The 14627-nt window shown below is 34.7% G+C and overlaps 1 protein-coding gene across 1 annotated transcript in view; it reads left to right on the top strand.

Annotated features, from left to right (window-relative positions):
* The first annotated feature begins 6008 nt into the window (after positions 1 to 6008).
* Positions 6009 to 14627, top strand: part of CNTN5 (contactin 5) — a 1397849-nt gene continuing 1389230 nt past the window's right edge. The window contains exon 1 of the mRNA XM_032295928.1: positions 6009 to 6410. The gene's annotated coding sequence lies outside the window, so the exon portion shown is untranslated. The remainder of the gene's footprint in view (positions 6411 to 14627) is intronic.

Raw genomic sequence — 14627 nt, 5'->3', positions numbered from 1 at the left:
ATACATTGATTAATATTTGTTGCCATATTAAGTGGGCTTGGGATCCTTACAAGAAAGGTGCTCTTTAAGCATAAAATATTGGTGTTGTGTCTGTACTCGCATAGCTTATAAATTATATCTTGAGATTTCACAGACACAAAGCAAGTTTTTACTATTGTCAGCAAACAAAACCAATGTAGCTCTTCGAGAGGGAACCTCCTGCATCATTAAAACAATTGCCAGCTGAGCCCTGGTCCCTTCATCACTGCCATAAGTGGTGGTGGATGGTAGTTCAGGTATAAAGAACAGAGCTGCATTTCCAGGTGCCAGGATGAACCTGATATGGTAACAGGGAAAAGATTTTCTTAATAAACACACAAAACTAGTTATAAATAAGAATTATGGCAAATAACTTGAATATACCAAAATGCAGTCTCTTTGAAAAAAAAAAAAAAAAAACCAACCTGTGTTAAAACAATGTATTTTCCTTCAAAATAGCAGGACGTTGTATGACAATTAGTAAGTTGAATAAGATATTCAGGTAAAACACTAGAATGTGAGATTATACATTTGTATACAAAAATTTTATCAAAATCTCATATGCAAATGTATTCATCTCTGTGCAGTTCTTAAAGTAGTAGATTCCTAATAAATGTCAGTTGAATGAACCATACATCTCTGTGAGTATGTGAAAAATGCCACAAACTGTCAGTTAAATTTAATCTGGTATTTTACCTTGGATTGCACTTCTGCTAAAACTATTCCCCATTAATTGGATTTTTTTATACACAAGGTACGTTAATCTGATATGATACAAACAACTTGTTTCCTGGCGTTCTAATTCTTTTTGTCAAATTAAAATGGGGATTTGTTTAGCGAACAAGTTAAGAACATTATAGTGGAAGCACTCTACTTAGGTTTGTGCTTCACTAGATCATTAGCAGAGAATTAAACAGTTTGCCTAAAGCAAGCCTACTTTATTGCCTAGTGTATACTTTGCCCTCAACAAATGTTAATAGCTCTTGTTTTGCCACTGAGTGTAAGACACCTTTGAAACATTCTGACACCTTGCAATTTGCCAATGAATTTATTAGACACCGCTTCAACTGCTAATTTGGGGTTCCTCTCAGTTCCCTAAAAAAATCAGCCTTAGGTCAGAACGTAAACGGCATTGCTAATTAGAGCATGAGTACCATCTAGTGGTAGCCCTGGGTAACTACAGGCTTGTTGGTGAACAAAAAAGGAAAAATAGGTGGTGAAAATGTTCCGCTTCTTATTTAAAATGCAGTCTCTGGGAGTTAGACTCAGACAAACAAATGAGACATCCTCTATATACACTACTCAGCCAGGAAAAATTTAAACACAAAGTATATAAAAATGAGGGGTGGAAGAATTTAGTTCCTGGTCCACAGAAGGCATACAGTCTAGTTCTACACAAAAGGTTTTAAAGACCTACACAAAATGTTTTAACCCAGATTCTAAGTACATTTTAGAAATATTGTAGATGAGACCAGGAATGGCTAATATATAAAGGTGGGAACAGTATTTGATAGCAATATTTTTGAAGGATGATTATTTTGATGTAGGGCCAAATGTCAAAGACAGGTCAAGTTAACGTACCTGACAGACTTGGGAGATAGGGAAGAGATGGGGAAAGATCAAGATCCAGCACACATATGGCCATTATTTCAAACCACAAAGAGCAGATTAGACCAATTATAAGAAACTAGTAGATATTTTCATCCCATATTGAGAAGAATGGTATGTAAACAGCAGCAATACAGAGAAATAGATGGTCATGAGCAAATGACTGTTAGGTTTTGTTTCTTTGTGGAAATAACTTTATATCAGAAGATCTTGGTGAGAGAATGCCACATAAAAGAGAAATTAGACATCTATAAAGGTATTAGATGTTAGAAAGGTAATAGGTTATAGAAATCCTGAGACCGAAAATATATCCAAGAAAATAATGTAGAAATGCATATCTAAAGGAATCTACTGGATGAAAACTACTAACTTTACTTTCAAATTGGTAAGATTTCAACCTTTACCTCTATTTTCAAAAATCTTAATTAACTGCCAATGTTTATTGTTCTTGCTTTAAAAAGGAAGTTTTGTTTGGACTAAAATGTCACAAAGGGTGAGCATGAATTCCACCTAGGGGAGGTTACATGTTTGCAGCTTTTACAAGTAAGAGTTGGTACTATGACCAGCAAAAGCTTGACCACCACAGTTGAATTAGAGCTGCTCTCTCATACTTCTTCATAGTTTTGGCTGCCGATGTGATCAAGACATCCACAAAGTGGACTATGTTCTTTAGTGCTGTTTACTGAAGCAGCTGTTAAATTAATTAAGTTGGTATATTTTCGAAGTCTGATTATGTTCTGCTTTCACAAAACAGCTGCAATATGAGTTCTAAGACTCATCTACTAAGAAACTCAAAATATAATTAAAAACATCATATTTTGTCCAGTTCAAGTAAAAGTTTACTTTTGCTTCTTCACGTGTTACTTTATACTTATAGGGAACACTGGTATGTATTGAAAATGCAAGAGTTTGATTTCCTTGGTTTTTATCTTAGTACTTACACACTCACTATTCTTGGTAATATAACATAGTGGATTAAAACATCAAAACAGGCAATGCGAATGCTAAAAGAAGCTCTAGTAGGCAAGGCACGTGATCCAAGAAAGATGACTGATCTAGACATGAATTCACCATTGCTGTGTTTCCCTACATTTATGCTGCGATTTGATGGGACATAATAATAGTTATGATCTGTTAACTAGAACCTAGAACCTTATCTGAGTCAACTGAAGGGAAAGAGAAAGGAGGGCATGATTTAAATAAAAATCTGTAACACAAATAAGATAGAAGAAGCTCAACTGCTACAGATGTCCTGCATCTGCTTGCTTGCCCATTGGGGACAATGAGATAAGGAGATTAAGACATTTACACAAAGATGGCTACACAACAAGATCAGATCAGCACATGACAGCTAGGTTGAGGTGTCATAACCATAGCATAGAGAAAGTGACCTACTGAACCACTTAACCCACTTACAAACAATGTTAGAATTCACTTAATGGCCAAATGGTATTTTATTAGGGTACAGGATGAGCTAGTTAATTAAAAAATGTCATAAACATCAAATAGAGAAAAAACCAGTGATCTTTTAATAATGCCATTTTATTAAGTAAACAGCATTGGAATTTAATAACGGGGCATTCATACTTTTAAGTCTTTTAAAGACAAATCTTACATCAAAACAAGTGTCACTTAAAAATTGCATTTTCACATGTCAATAGTAGAAAATCTTGGTCATGATATGTGAAAAGATTTGATGTGTACTTGGAAAATGTAAGTTAGTTTGTTTCTTTTTAGTAGAACTCTAGCAAGAAGTTTTGTTTGTTTGTTTGTTTCTTATTTTAAGCACTATTGTTTCTCTAATTCCAGACATTGACTTGCTTTAACCTGAACGCTGCAGATATAAAAAGATACGGAAGTGTACCTGAACCATAGAGCCCTCACTTTCCAAGTACAAAATTGTAAAATTATACAGCACACAAATTAACGACATAATAGCAAAATTCTAGAGAAAGGTGAGTCAGATGGAATAACAATTTGCCTATTACATATATAAATATTAATAGAGAATACATAATTGTAGATTATTACAAATAAGAACATTAAAATTCATAAAAGAAATGAGAATAAATATAACCACTCTTTCTGGGTCCTGAATGAACTGTGGCCAGGTAACTTAGTCACCCCTAAATAATGAGTGAACTCAATATTTTAAATTCGAACTGACAGAAATAGACCTTACTATTTTTAATTAAACAGATTCAACATTTCCTTTCTCTCTTTCTAAATTATCAGATAACTTTGCAAGGTGAAGTGCTATTACATTATCAACTTGTTTCAAAAATGTATTCACACCCTATTCTTGTGATAATATTGCTCTCTTTATAAAAAGTACAAATATTAGAAGTTTTTATTTAGTTCTTTGCTTAAGAAAGGAGAAATATTTAATCCATTTACATCATGTGAAAGGTAAATTTTCTTGTTCATGTTAATGGCAGGAGGGCACTATGAATCATGTGACTGATAGCAGCTAACAAGCTTAATGGTAGACCTAGCACTATTTGTAACAACTACATCAATGTAGTTTTCTCTATAAACCTCATTTCTGGCTTCATTTGATGTCTCCTCCTATCACTTTACCCTTTTCCTTGATCTCACTGACCTACATTTTTTATTCATTTTTTTAAAATTGAATAAATTTCTATAAGCCAAGCTACATCCTTTCTAGAGCAAAGCTAGTTCAAAGAAATGATGTGATATGATGACTCAAAATGCCCAAATTATCGGATCATGGGTAATACAGAATGGTGTTCTAAGAAGGGAAGACAACTTTTAGAAAGCTTTCTACACTCCTGACCCCTCTTTAAGGCTGCATGTGCTCAATTATACACTTTTAAAGGCAAAAACCTCATTGCACAATAAAAAGAATGCTTTAAAGCTCCTCCACTTTGAATTTATTTTGTGATGTATTTAATGTGGTTATAAAAGTCCTTGTAGTTCTCTCTGTGAACCACAGCCTGAAAGAGGAGGAGAGCCAGTGGGGCAGAGAAAAAGCCACAGAAGGGGAATCTCCACAACAATCCCTCAGTTAGCACATAAAGAAGATAACCTAATTACTGGAAAGCAGGAACACGAAAATAAAAAGTATGGAGGGGTGGAGAAGCATTCAATGTACACAAATTTGTCTTTGCTACAGAACAGGCAATCAGTCTAGTTCCTGAGGGTAGCGATTAAAAGCAGAGACTGGGTGTTTGTACAACATCATTGGATGAGTGAGAAGCAGCCAAGAAACAGGAAAAGACTAATTTTAATTACCAGAAAAACTGCAAGAGAAGGAACACAGAGCTGGTGGTAGACGGCTTCCAGCTACAGGCTGCATGGCACTGTACTCTCCTTGCCAATTAGAGCCAGTCAGACCCCATCAGGGGATGCAGTGAACAGAGGAATCAGCGTCAGTCCAGGGTCAGGCTGCTCTCAAACACACATGAAAAACGGACACCAGCGGACACGGGGTGCGACCCCAGACTCCCATGCAGTTTCTCATACAGACACAGAAATAGAAAACAGTACGTGGGATTTCCTTTCCATTAAATACAGGTGCAAACCACATTCTCTATGGAAATATATGGCAAAGGAAATGTTATATAATTTATTTAACAAATACCCAATTACCATCAGACCAATCGCGGAAGTTGGAAAACGACTCAAAGACTGAGAGGAAAAAAAAAAAAGAGAGGAGGACTGGCAGAACAATGGCACTAAAGCTGCCACACTGTGGATTTACTACCTGTGTTATTTTTCCAATTACAGCCATTGTAATATAAAAATTCAGGAAAAAAAAAAAAAGTTGCTGTCTGAGGCCGTTCCTTCGCTTTTTTAGAACTGACTCCACATCCCAGATCAAAGAGAAATAAAATCAGGCAGAGCCTGATAGTCTTTAGATGAAACTCGCAAGCGCAGAAACAAAAGAGAAGTGCTTCCCATTCAGGACTTAAGACAATTCTGCAAAGTGGAAAAGTCCGCTCTGAAGCCGACCTAAGTGAGCGCGTCAGTCTGTGCTGCAGCTGTCAGAGGAGTAAGCCGGGGACTCCGGGAACCCGCGGGGAGGCGGCAGCGGAGGAGGAAGGGACTCTCGCCCGATCTCCCGTGCCGTCTCCAGCCAGCACGTTTGCTCTGTAATCTATGAATGTTCAATACGGAGGGGCTGCAGAGCAGAAACGCTAGGGGAAGCGGGGCAAGCCCTCTGCACTTAGCAGGGAAGGAGAATGCCGGTGACTAGTGAGACGCGTGGAGCAGCGCGGGGAGCCCTCCTGGAGGCACAGCGTTCGTCCGGCCGGGGGACATGCTAGATGAACCTTTGCAGCAGGAGGCAGTGAGGCGCTGGACGCGGGCGCCGGCGACAGCGTGGGCGGCGGGCGGCGGGCGGGGAGGGGCGAGGGGCCGCCCCGGGAGGACACAGCCAGTCAGAGGCGCGGGGCGCGGGGCGCGCGGACGCATTGGAGGAAAACACGCGAGCCCCAAACACACCAGCCGGAGGAGGCGCCGCACCTACTTCCCAATATAACCAACTACGGCGTGGGGGAGCGGAACTGCGAGAAGGCGGCAGCCAAAGTGCGATTAAAGCTGGGGCGGGGAGGATGCGTTACCTGGGTCCCCGCTGCCGCGAGAGGCAGGGCGAGCTGGAGGATTCCCTCTGAAGGATTAAGAACTCGGCAGTTCGCCTCTGCCACAGGCTGCGAAGGACCCGAGGAGTCGCTCTCTCTGAACTGTGCCGCCGGGCAGGAGGATGGGAGACAGGAATTGAGAGTCACAGAGGAAGGACAGTGGAGTCTGGCATCTTATTGGTAAGTGGCTGACATTCCTTTGCCAGTGACTGCGTTCTGTGATTGTGCACTTCATCTCCCAGCCACTTAGGATTTTCCACACACTCGCTTCTGCAAAGACATCCTTTCTTGCCATGTTGCCAGAATGTAAAAACTGTAAGATGAAGCTTTTTTAAAAGAGAAAGAAAGAAAGAAAACATGCTATTATTTTCTGCTGGGATTTGATGGCAAAAAGTTGGAACAAGAGTAAATATAACCTATTTGCGTATCTCCGAATGCCACCCAAAATAAGAGTAAATAATTCCTACATGTAAATTGTAAGGCAATTAATGCCAAGATAAAGTGAGGCTGTTTCCACAAAAGAAACCAACTGTTCGGAAAACAGAATGTTGTTCTCAGGTATAGAATGTATGTCTTATGGTTGAGCACTGAGATTCTGAGACTAAATAACTAGGCATCTGCCATTGCAATAACTTGTTAAAATTCACCAGGGATGCTCTATAAGTGGAGTTCTACAAAGTTCGTGAGACATAGAAAAACTGTATCTTGGATTATGCTGAGCTTCATTCTAAAGGTTGTATAGGATTGTGATAGATTAAAACATGATGTTCAGACATCCTTACTGAGTTTTGGATGGAGATATATGGAAGAGAATATCAATTTGCACATATATAAACCTGATGTACTATAAGCTGAGAATTACTCTGATGACCTGAATGATGAGTTGTTTCAACTAAATTTGTTTGCGAAAGAACTAGAATCCACTGAATATTTTAATTATATTACTTTTAAATCTTAGAACCCTTTTCCTGTGAAAAATACAATTTCATGTGGTAATTGAAATGCAGGTGAGAAGCAAAAAACTTTTAAACTGTTGTATGTTCAATGCCTTACCTACATTTAATTCATTTGTTTCTTAATTTAAAAGGGAAAATCATTTAGAGATTCAGTACTTCTACTTTGATTCTTACTATCCACTGTGGAAATAAGGATGAAAGAAGTAGATATTCCTTAGAATACTAGCATTTAAAAAATATAGACAAATAGTCAAATTTAAAAATTAATGCAGATATCATCGATTACTGTTGAATTGCAGCAGAACTACAGAGGTACTTATGACCATCACAGGGAGCTTAAAGGAGTTCATTATGATTAATATTGTGACTCTAAGTATCTTTTTTAAACGATTAAGTCATTAGCGTTTTTGAAAATGCCAGTAAGTCAATTTTGGCCAATTCTCATGGTTGCCTGCATATTCTTCTATTTCATGCTCAAATTATTCCAAGTTGTATGGGGACTATTATACTGAGTCTTAACAGACGTTAAGTTTGCTCTGACTTGAATAAAGAGATATGACTAAGACTATGCCATATAAAACTAATGATAACAAATTAAAGATATTACACACAAAGAACACCTGTGTATTAAAGGGAGAAAAAGCAAACAATTCAGAGTTAAAGTTACAAAAAGGAAAATGCAATATAAAGAACAGAATTTGAAAAATAATTAGCTGGGGTGTGAGGAAATAATATTAAAGCCTATCTGAAAATAGAAAGTCAGTGAAATGGTTAGTACAGTGCCAGTGTTTTTGCTTAAGATTTGGTGTATCCTTTAAATTATTTAAAACTTCTGAAAATTGAGAAAGGAAGAGAAAAACTGCTAATTTTAATTTTTCTGATTCCATAGACAACTAAACAGAAAGTTAGATTCTTAGAAGTTAGATAAAAATGTAACTCCCTAGATTAACTAAATGCCAGGCTTTGTGTGTAAGTTGTGAGGCACGTGTATACCAGGTTGCTTTTAGAAATACATCAGAAAAGCCACAGTTGTGGAATTTTTAAATGAATAGATCAAATACCTGAATGTTTGCCAAGGTGAACAGTAGTACTTCAACTATTAGGTGGTCTGAAACAATTCTTAGTTAGGGAGCCAAACTGAAATCAGATCATGAATGTATACATAGAATATGTTTATGTAAGATGAATCGCTAAAATTAATTGCTTGTGAAAATTTACTTCAATCTTAGGTGTCCAATTAAGTAAAACTACCTGTTAGAAATGTACCAGGTTTGGCTAATATGTATTTCTTTAACTGTCTCTTTTACGTCACAGTTGAGAAAATCTTGACCACTTTCAGGGTAGAGGTAGGAAGGCGATTGTCTGTCAAACCTGACTTAGCAATAAGGACGAGAGGGTGTCAGTAAAGGGCAGAGGGTGCTGCATAGGCTGGCCAAGGCATTTTGGAGTTTGTCTTACTTCTGGACAAAATAAAGGTATATTTTGTGAAGATAAAAAGTAGAAAGATGAAAACTTCTCTAGATGGCTGTAATCCCGTGAAGATGATTTGACTGTAGAAAGTTTGATTGGGTAAAACAAAGTTATAATAGAGCTTAGTGTCTCCTTCATTGGTCAAAAACTAATCCAGAATTTTCTGAGCCTCAGATATTTAAAATTTTGTAATTTGCTGAATCCATTCTTTCTCACATATCTTGATTACCGATTGTCTTTGAACTTTCTTTTTAAAATGTGTTTTAAATATTTTACTAAGTTGTTGAAAATTTATTTCTTCTGCTTTAAATAAACTCATACATTCATGTAGTCTGTTCTCTTGAAATTCTGACTTCAAGAGTTGATGTTATTCATCTATTTCTTCTTTCTGAAAATCCACGCATAAAGTAAGACAGCCATGTGTTCCTGACAAGACATAAGAACAGAGTTGTAAGGCTGTGCTAATATGTTACATGAACTTCTTAACACTTTATAGCAGGAAACAGACTGGTCGGAAGCTCAAAGCAGTAGAATCACTGCAGAGGTCTATTTTCTGAGCATTTGTGATCAATAACTTCACATTAGAGGCTGGTACATTTTAAAAAGTAATGAAGTATATAAAACTCCTAATGGTTAAGATTTAAGATGAAAAACTATTATAAACTATGTTCCATCTCCCTACCTATTCAAGTAAGTAATCCTGTTTTATGATTTTTGGATATTCAGATGTCTATTGTTAGAAGGATTCTAATAAATACAATATTATTAGTTTATGTTTTTTCCCTGACACGTAAACAGTTTTTAGTTAATTATTTTATTTAAAATGAATGACACAAAATATAGTGTTTTAATACAGTGGAAATAAAAGCAGTTTGTAAATGAAAATGTTATATATGTTCACTTTTTTAGAAAATTGGTTTTACAATTGATTTCTTTCATCAATTATTATTTTGAAGTATTAAGTTGAATCTTAAAAACTTGCCATAAGACTGTAACTTTAGTTGTTTTTTACCTACTATAAATATTTGCATAAGCTAATTGTAGATGATTTTATGCCTACTAATCTCCATAAGTTAAAACACAGGCTTTAGTTTTATATTCCAGAGTACTGCATATTATATTTTTGACATTGTAACCTCCTCAAACATAAGCTCATAAGAGTTGCAAAGCTATTCAAAGTATGGTAGTTTCTCTTTTCTCCAGCACAGGGAGCTGGAACTTTTCAGAGAGGCCACAAAGTAATTATGAAAAATAAATCAAGATTGTTTTATGGAGATAAAAAAATGGATTTACCGTTTGTAATCTAATATAAAATAGTGTGAGATCTATCATTCATGAGAATCTTTAGAAATTACAGTCATATTCATTTCCCACGTGTTTCTTAAGCTAGAATTTCTTGTGATCACTGCCATTTTTAAAAGTTTCGCCGGGCGCGGTGGCTCAAGCCTCTAATCCCAGCACTTTGGGAGGCCGAGGCGGGTGGATCACGAGGTCAAGAGATCAAGACCATCCTGGTCAACATGGTAAAACCCCGTCTCTACTAAAACTACAAAAAATTAGCTGGGCATGGTGGCGCATGCCTGACTCAGGAGGCTGAGGCAGGAGAATTGCCTGAACCCAGGAGACCGAGGTTGCGGTGAGCCGAGATCGCGCCATTGCACTCCAGCCTGGGTAACAAGAGCGAAACTCCGTCTCAAAAAAAAAAAAAAAAAAAGTTTCAAAAAAAATTTTCATTACAACAACAGGTGTAAGGTTGATTTTTTTTTTTTCTTTTTTTTCTAATTGGTTCATAAAAACTCATAATGACCTAAATAACTTGTTGCCCAGTGGCTACCACTTTTTATATATTTTCTTTCACAAATGACCTTGTCATAACAGATCTGACAGGACTCCCATATTTTCTCTTATGCCAGTCATGTTTCAAAATATTTCTCACGCTCAGTTGCATAGAGTGGAGATCATGATAAAAAGCAAGGAGCCAATACATTTTGTGAGTTTTCTATGTAAAACATTGTTATAGTTAGCATCTTTACTAGAAACTATGGAGCCAATTAAAGGTAAAGTGACTAAACTGAACAGTATCCAAATAAGCAACTGCATTTTAGGCAAGGAATATTTCATTTATATGAATGATCAAAAATTCTCTTTCATAACCATCGACTAGGAAAGTATAATTATATATTTAAACATTTTATGAAGGGAGTAGAGATGTACTTTATATCATTCTTATAGCCGCTAACAACTCAGAAAGGAGAAGATCTCATCTTCCACAACTATCCAGTAGTAAATGTAGCATATAGAGTTTAGGAAGGGAAATATTGCTGATTATATAGGTGATAAAAAATCTGTTAAAATGATCTTCCTTTTGATAGTCATATTATTAGCAGAAGAATTCATTATTAGACTAAAAATACTGGATGTTCTCATCGAGAGATGTTATAATGATAGTAATAATGTATCTGGAGCTGCAACCAGGTCTATTAATGTATTTTTACAAATATTTCACTAGTGGCAGGAGTTTCTATTTATCATGTAAATAGCAGAGAAATGGGATGCTGATTTTGTGAGAAATTTACTTTTAAGTATATAAAGTTTTATCTTTACTTTCTTAAATAATTAATTTTATATTAAATGTATTAAAGATTTTTTCTGAAATTAAATAAAATATAAAGACACTACTCAAAGAATTTAGAACAACTACTTTAATATACCTATGTTCTCCCATTTCAGTTACATGCAAGAACTTACTTTCAGTTATTTGATATTTGTTGAGACACTATTGTTCTTCAGCCTTTAAATTTGTTAAACTAGACAAAATCCCTGATTATTAAAATTAATGTTATTAGAAGTTACAGGTGACAGTAGGAATTTTTAAAATAATTCTGGTTTTCTAAAAATAAATTTTTATTTAATTGTCAGTTTCATGATCATTAAATATGATAGGATTTCCTGGGCACTGGAACAGATTGAATGACCCCAAATATATCTGAAATCATTGTGAAGTCTCATGTTTAATCTGTTAGGTGTTGTGTTTTGCCTTATTTTGTTATTTTAAAACCTTCCTCTTCATAGTCTTTTCTAAAAGATACAGAATGGCTTACTATCATCTCCTATGTAGCAAAAACTATTAAAACAAGTTGTTAGTGACCACTATTTCTTTTCTAATTATGAGTATTTTCAATGATAAGAATTTCAAAAGTTATAGCTTTGATAAGAGAATTGAAACTCTAAGCTTCATAATTCCATTTAATACTCTCATCTTCCTTTTATGATGCTGTTATTCTAATGTGTGACCTGGTGAATGAGAGTTCGTGATAAAATAACTGTATCATTCAAATTCAGCACAAATCTCATAATTTATGATGATAAATTGGGGGTACTTAGAAAAAAGTGACAGAATAATATAATTTAATATTGGAAAGGGCCATACAGAGCTCCTATTTTTACTTATTCATCATAAATAAAGTTTATTCACTGATAAAGGCATATAAAGGTGATATGTTCAACTTTGCAAGTGATGCAAAAGATGGACTTAGAATCCACATCTCATAAATTTCAAGATCAGAGCTTTTTATAGCATATACATTATTTTATACTGTGGACATCTTGATTATTTTTGTGTCTATTCAAATCAAATTCTTATATTAGGATATAAGTATATGTAATTTCCTTGTTGCCATTGATTATCTGTAAAACATTGTCTTTTAAGGTTAGAAATTTAAGATCCAATTGTATTAACTCAAAGGAAACTGCTATACCCACATTCTCTTAACCAGCAACTGTAGAAGTTAACTGCTAGATGTGAACTTTTCCACAATGAACTTGGTATGCACTCAACAACTACATCAAATGACAGAAGGGTTTTTTTTTTTTTTTTTTTGACAGTTTTAATTAGGAAACTTGGGAACCTTTTAGAGGATTATAATTAAGTAGAAAAAAAGGATTTAAGTGATTTTATTCCAGGGTATATATGGAACATCCATTTGCCTTTTTAATACTTTTTGATTCTTCCCAGACTGGCAGATTTTCTTTTCTTCCTAGTAATAAATGTTTAATGGAAGCACTAAATCAAATAGAAACTCAACAAGAAATGTAGTTGAGAGTATATTCCTTTGTTTGACAAATTTTGGGTAAAATTTAAATCATGGGCTTTTTAAAGGTAGTAACGATTTTAGAGCATTTGATAATAAGGCATACAATAGGTCTCTAGAAATATGCACTACTATTCTGTGTTTTAAAATTCAAATGTCAACTTGTATATAAATTCTAGTTTTTCTTTTACAATATTAAAGGAGGTTAATAGAGAACACATTTGAGACTGTAATCGTGTTTAGTCTTCATTTTATCTTAACCAAAGTTTACCTGTGCTTAATTTTAATAATGTTATAGAAATTATTTTAGAATGAATACATACACCAAAAATTCCTCAGCAGAACTGAATATGATAAAACATAAAATTACCGCTGTGCAATTGACTGGAAGGCAGTTTAAATATTGCTGAATTTTGGTATTACATTACTTTTACAGATGCATTCTCCTGATGCTTTAATTGTCAAATTATGACAAGCAATTTATGTGTTGGGGGGTATGAATTCAAGTTTTAAGACTCTCTTTCTCTTTAAACACTGAATATTTAAAGATAGCTCAATAAGAATAGTAGAAATAAAATAAAGACTGTGACTAGAAAGATATTTTATCTGAAGTATTTTGTATACTAAGTATATAGCTTCAGTTTGCAAAAAAAGAAAATATAGAACATATTCTTGAAGCCCAATGAATAGTCATTTACAATCTTTGAGTTTTTAATTTCTTTATGTATTTACTTTCCTAAAACTTACACTCAATTCTTTAATATTTTCAAATAACAGTAATCTTAATAAGGAGTAGTTACTTGAGATTTAAATGATCCAGAATTGATTTTATAAAAATGATGCATATTAACTGCTTTAAAACTATATGACTGTTTGTTTCTCATTCTTTAACGTCTTGTTAGTACGTGCCACAATGAGTAAAATTAATGAAAAGTAATTTCTTTCACATTTAAAGCAATTTCAACATTAATTTACTCACATAAATGGTTTACTGTGGACAGTGGCAGTACAAAGTAAGAATATAAAAGAGTATAAATAGCTCACGAGCTGGTGGAGGAGATACAGTCATAGGGTGAATGTAATTCAATGTGAAGTGTGCAGTGATAGAAGTATATGTGACCAAGATGCAGATTTTCAATACTTCTCCTTCTGGAGACTTCTGCTGCTTTTCTCCTAATGAGTCTGGATTCCAGCTTGGACGATTTCATGCTAACATTAGTTCTCTAATTGCTGCATTTACTTTCCAGTGCCTAAGTTATTTTAAAGTGACTTTGGTTCCAAGATTCACCTAACCACTTTAAATGAATGTTGTGTTTATCTACGTCTTATTATGTTGCTAATTTTAATATCTCAAAGCCATCTAATCTCTCATGATATAGCCGAATTCAAGGTAAAAGTGAATGTGGCTGAGATGCTGTGGAAAAAATACCATTTCTATATGTTATAAATAAAACTAATTTCTTTCATTTATTTAGTATGGCATATTAATGCTGCTAATAGAACTTACTTTACAGGAGTGGATTAACTATGAAGCCAATGAAGCTTTGCTTATATGGCCACTTGCAAATGGTAATAGTAATAGTAATAGTAATAATAGTGGCAGAAGTTGTAGTAAACATTATTTTAATAAATATGATAATATACCTAACATAGGGAGCCATCTGGGTTAAAGGATTTGGTGTTTGAATTTTAGCGTCAGTGTTGACTTTAAAACTTATTAGCTGTATAATTTTGGACAACTAACAACCTTTCTTTACATACAAAATATCTCTCATAATATAATATACAAGAAAAAAGATTTACCTGTCAATGGTAAAAAATGACCATGTTAAAATTATTAAAGCTTCAAGTCTGGGAAGAAATTTTTATTTTAGTCCTGT

Source organism: Sapajus apella, unplaced genomic scaffold, assembly GCF_009761245.1.
Source record: "Sapajus apella isolate SASKATOON/1434 unplaced genomic scaffold, GSC_monkey_1.0 scaffold34, whole genome shotgun sequence".
Lineage (NCBI taxonomy): Eukaryota > Metazoa > Chordata > Mammalia > Primates > Cebidae > Sapajus > Sapajus apella.
The sequence above is the reverse complement of the archived record's forward strand: the minus strand, read 5'-3'. Positions and strand labels throughout refer to the sequence as shown.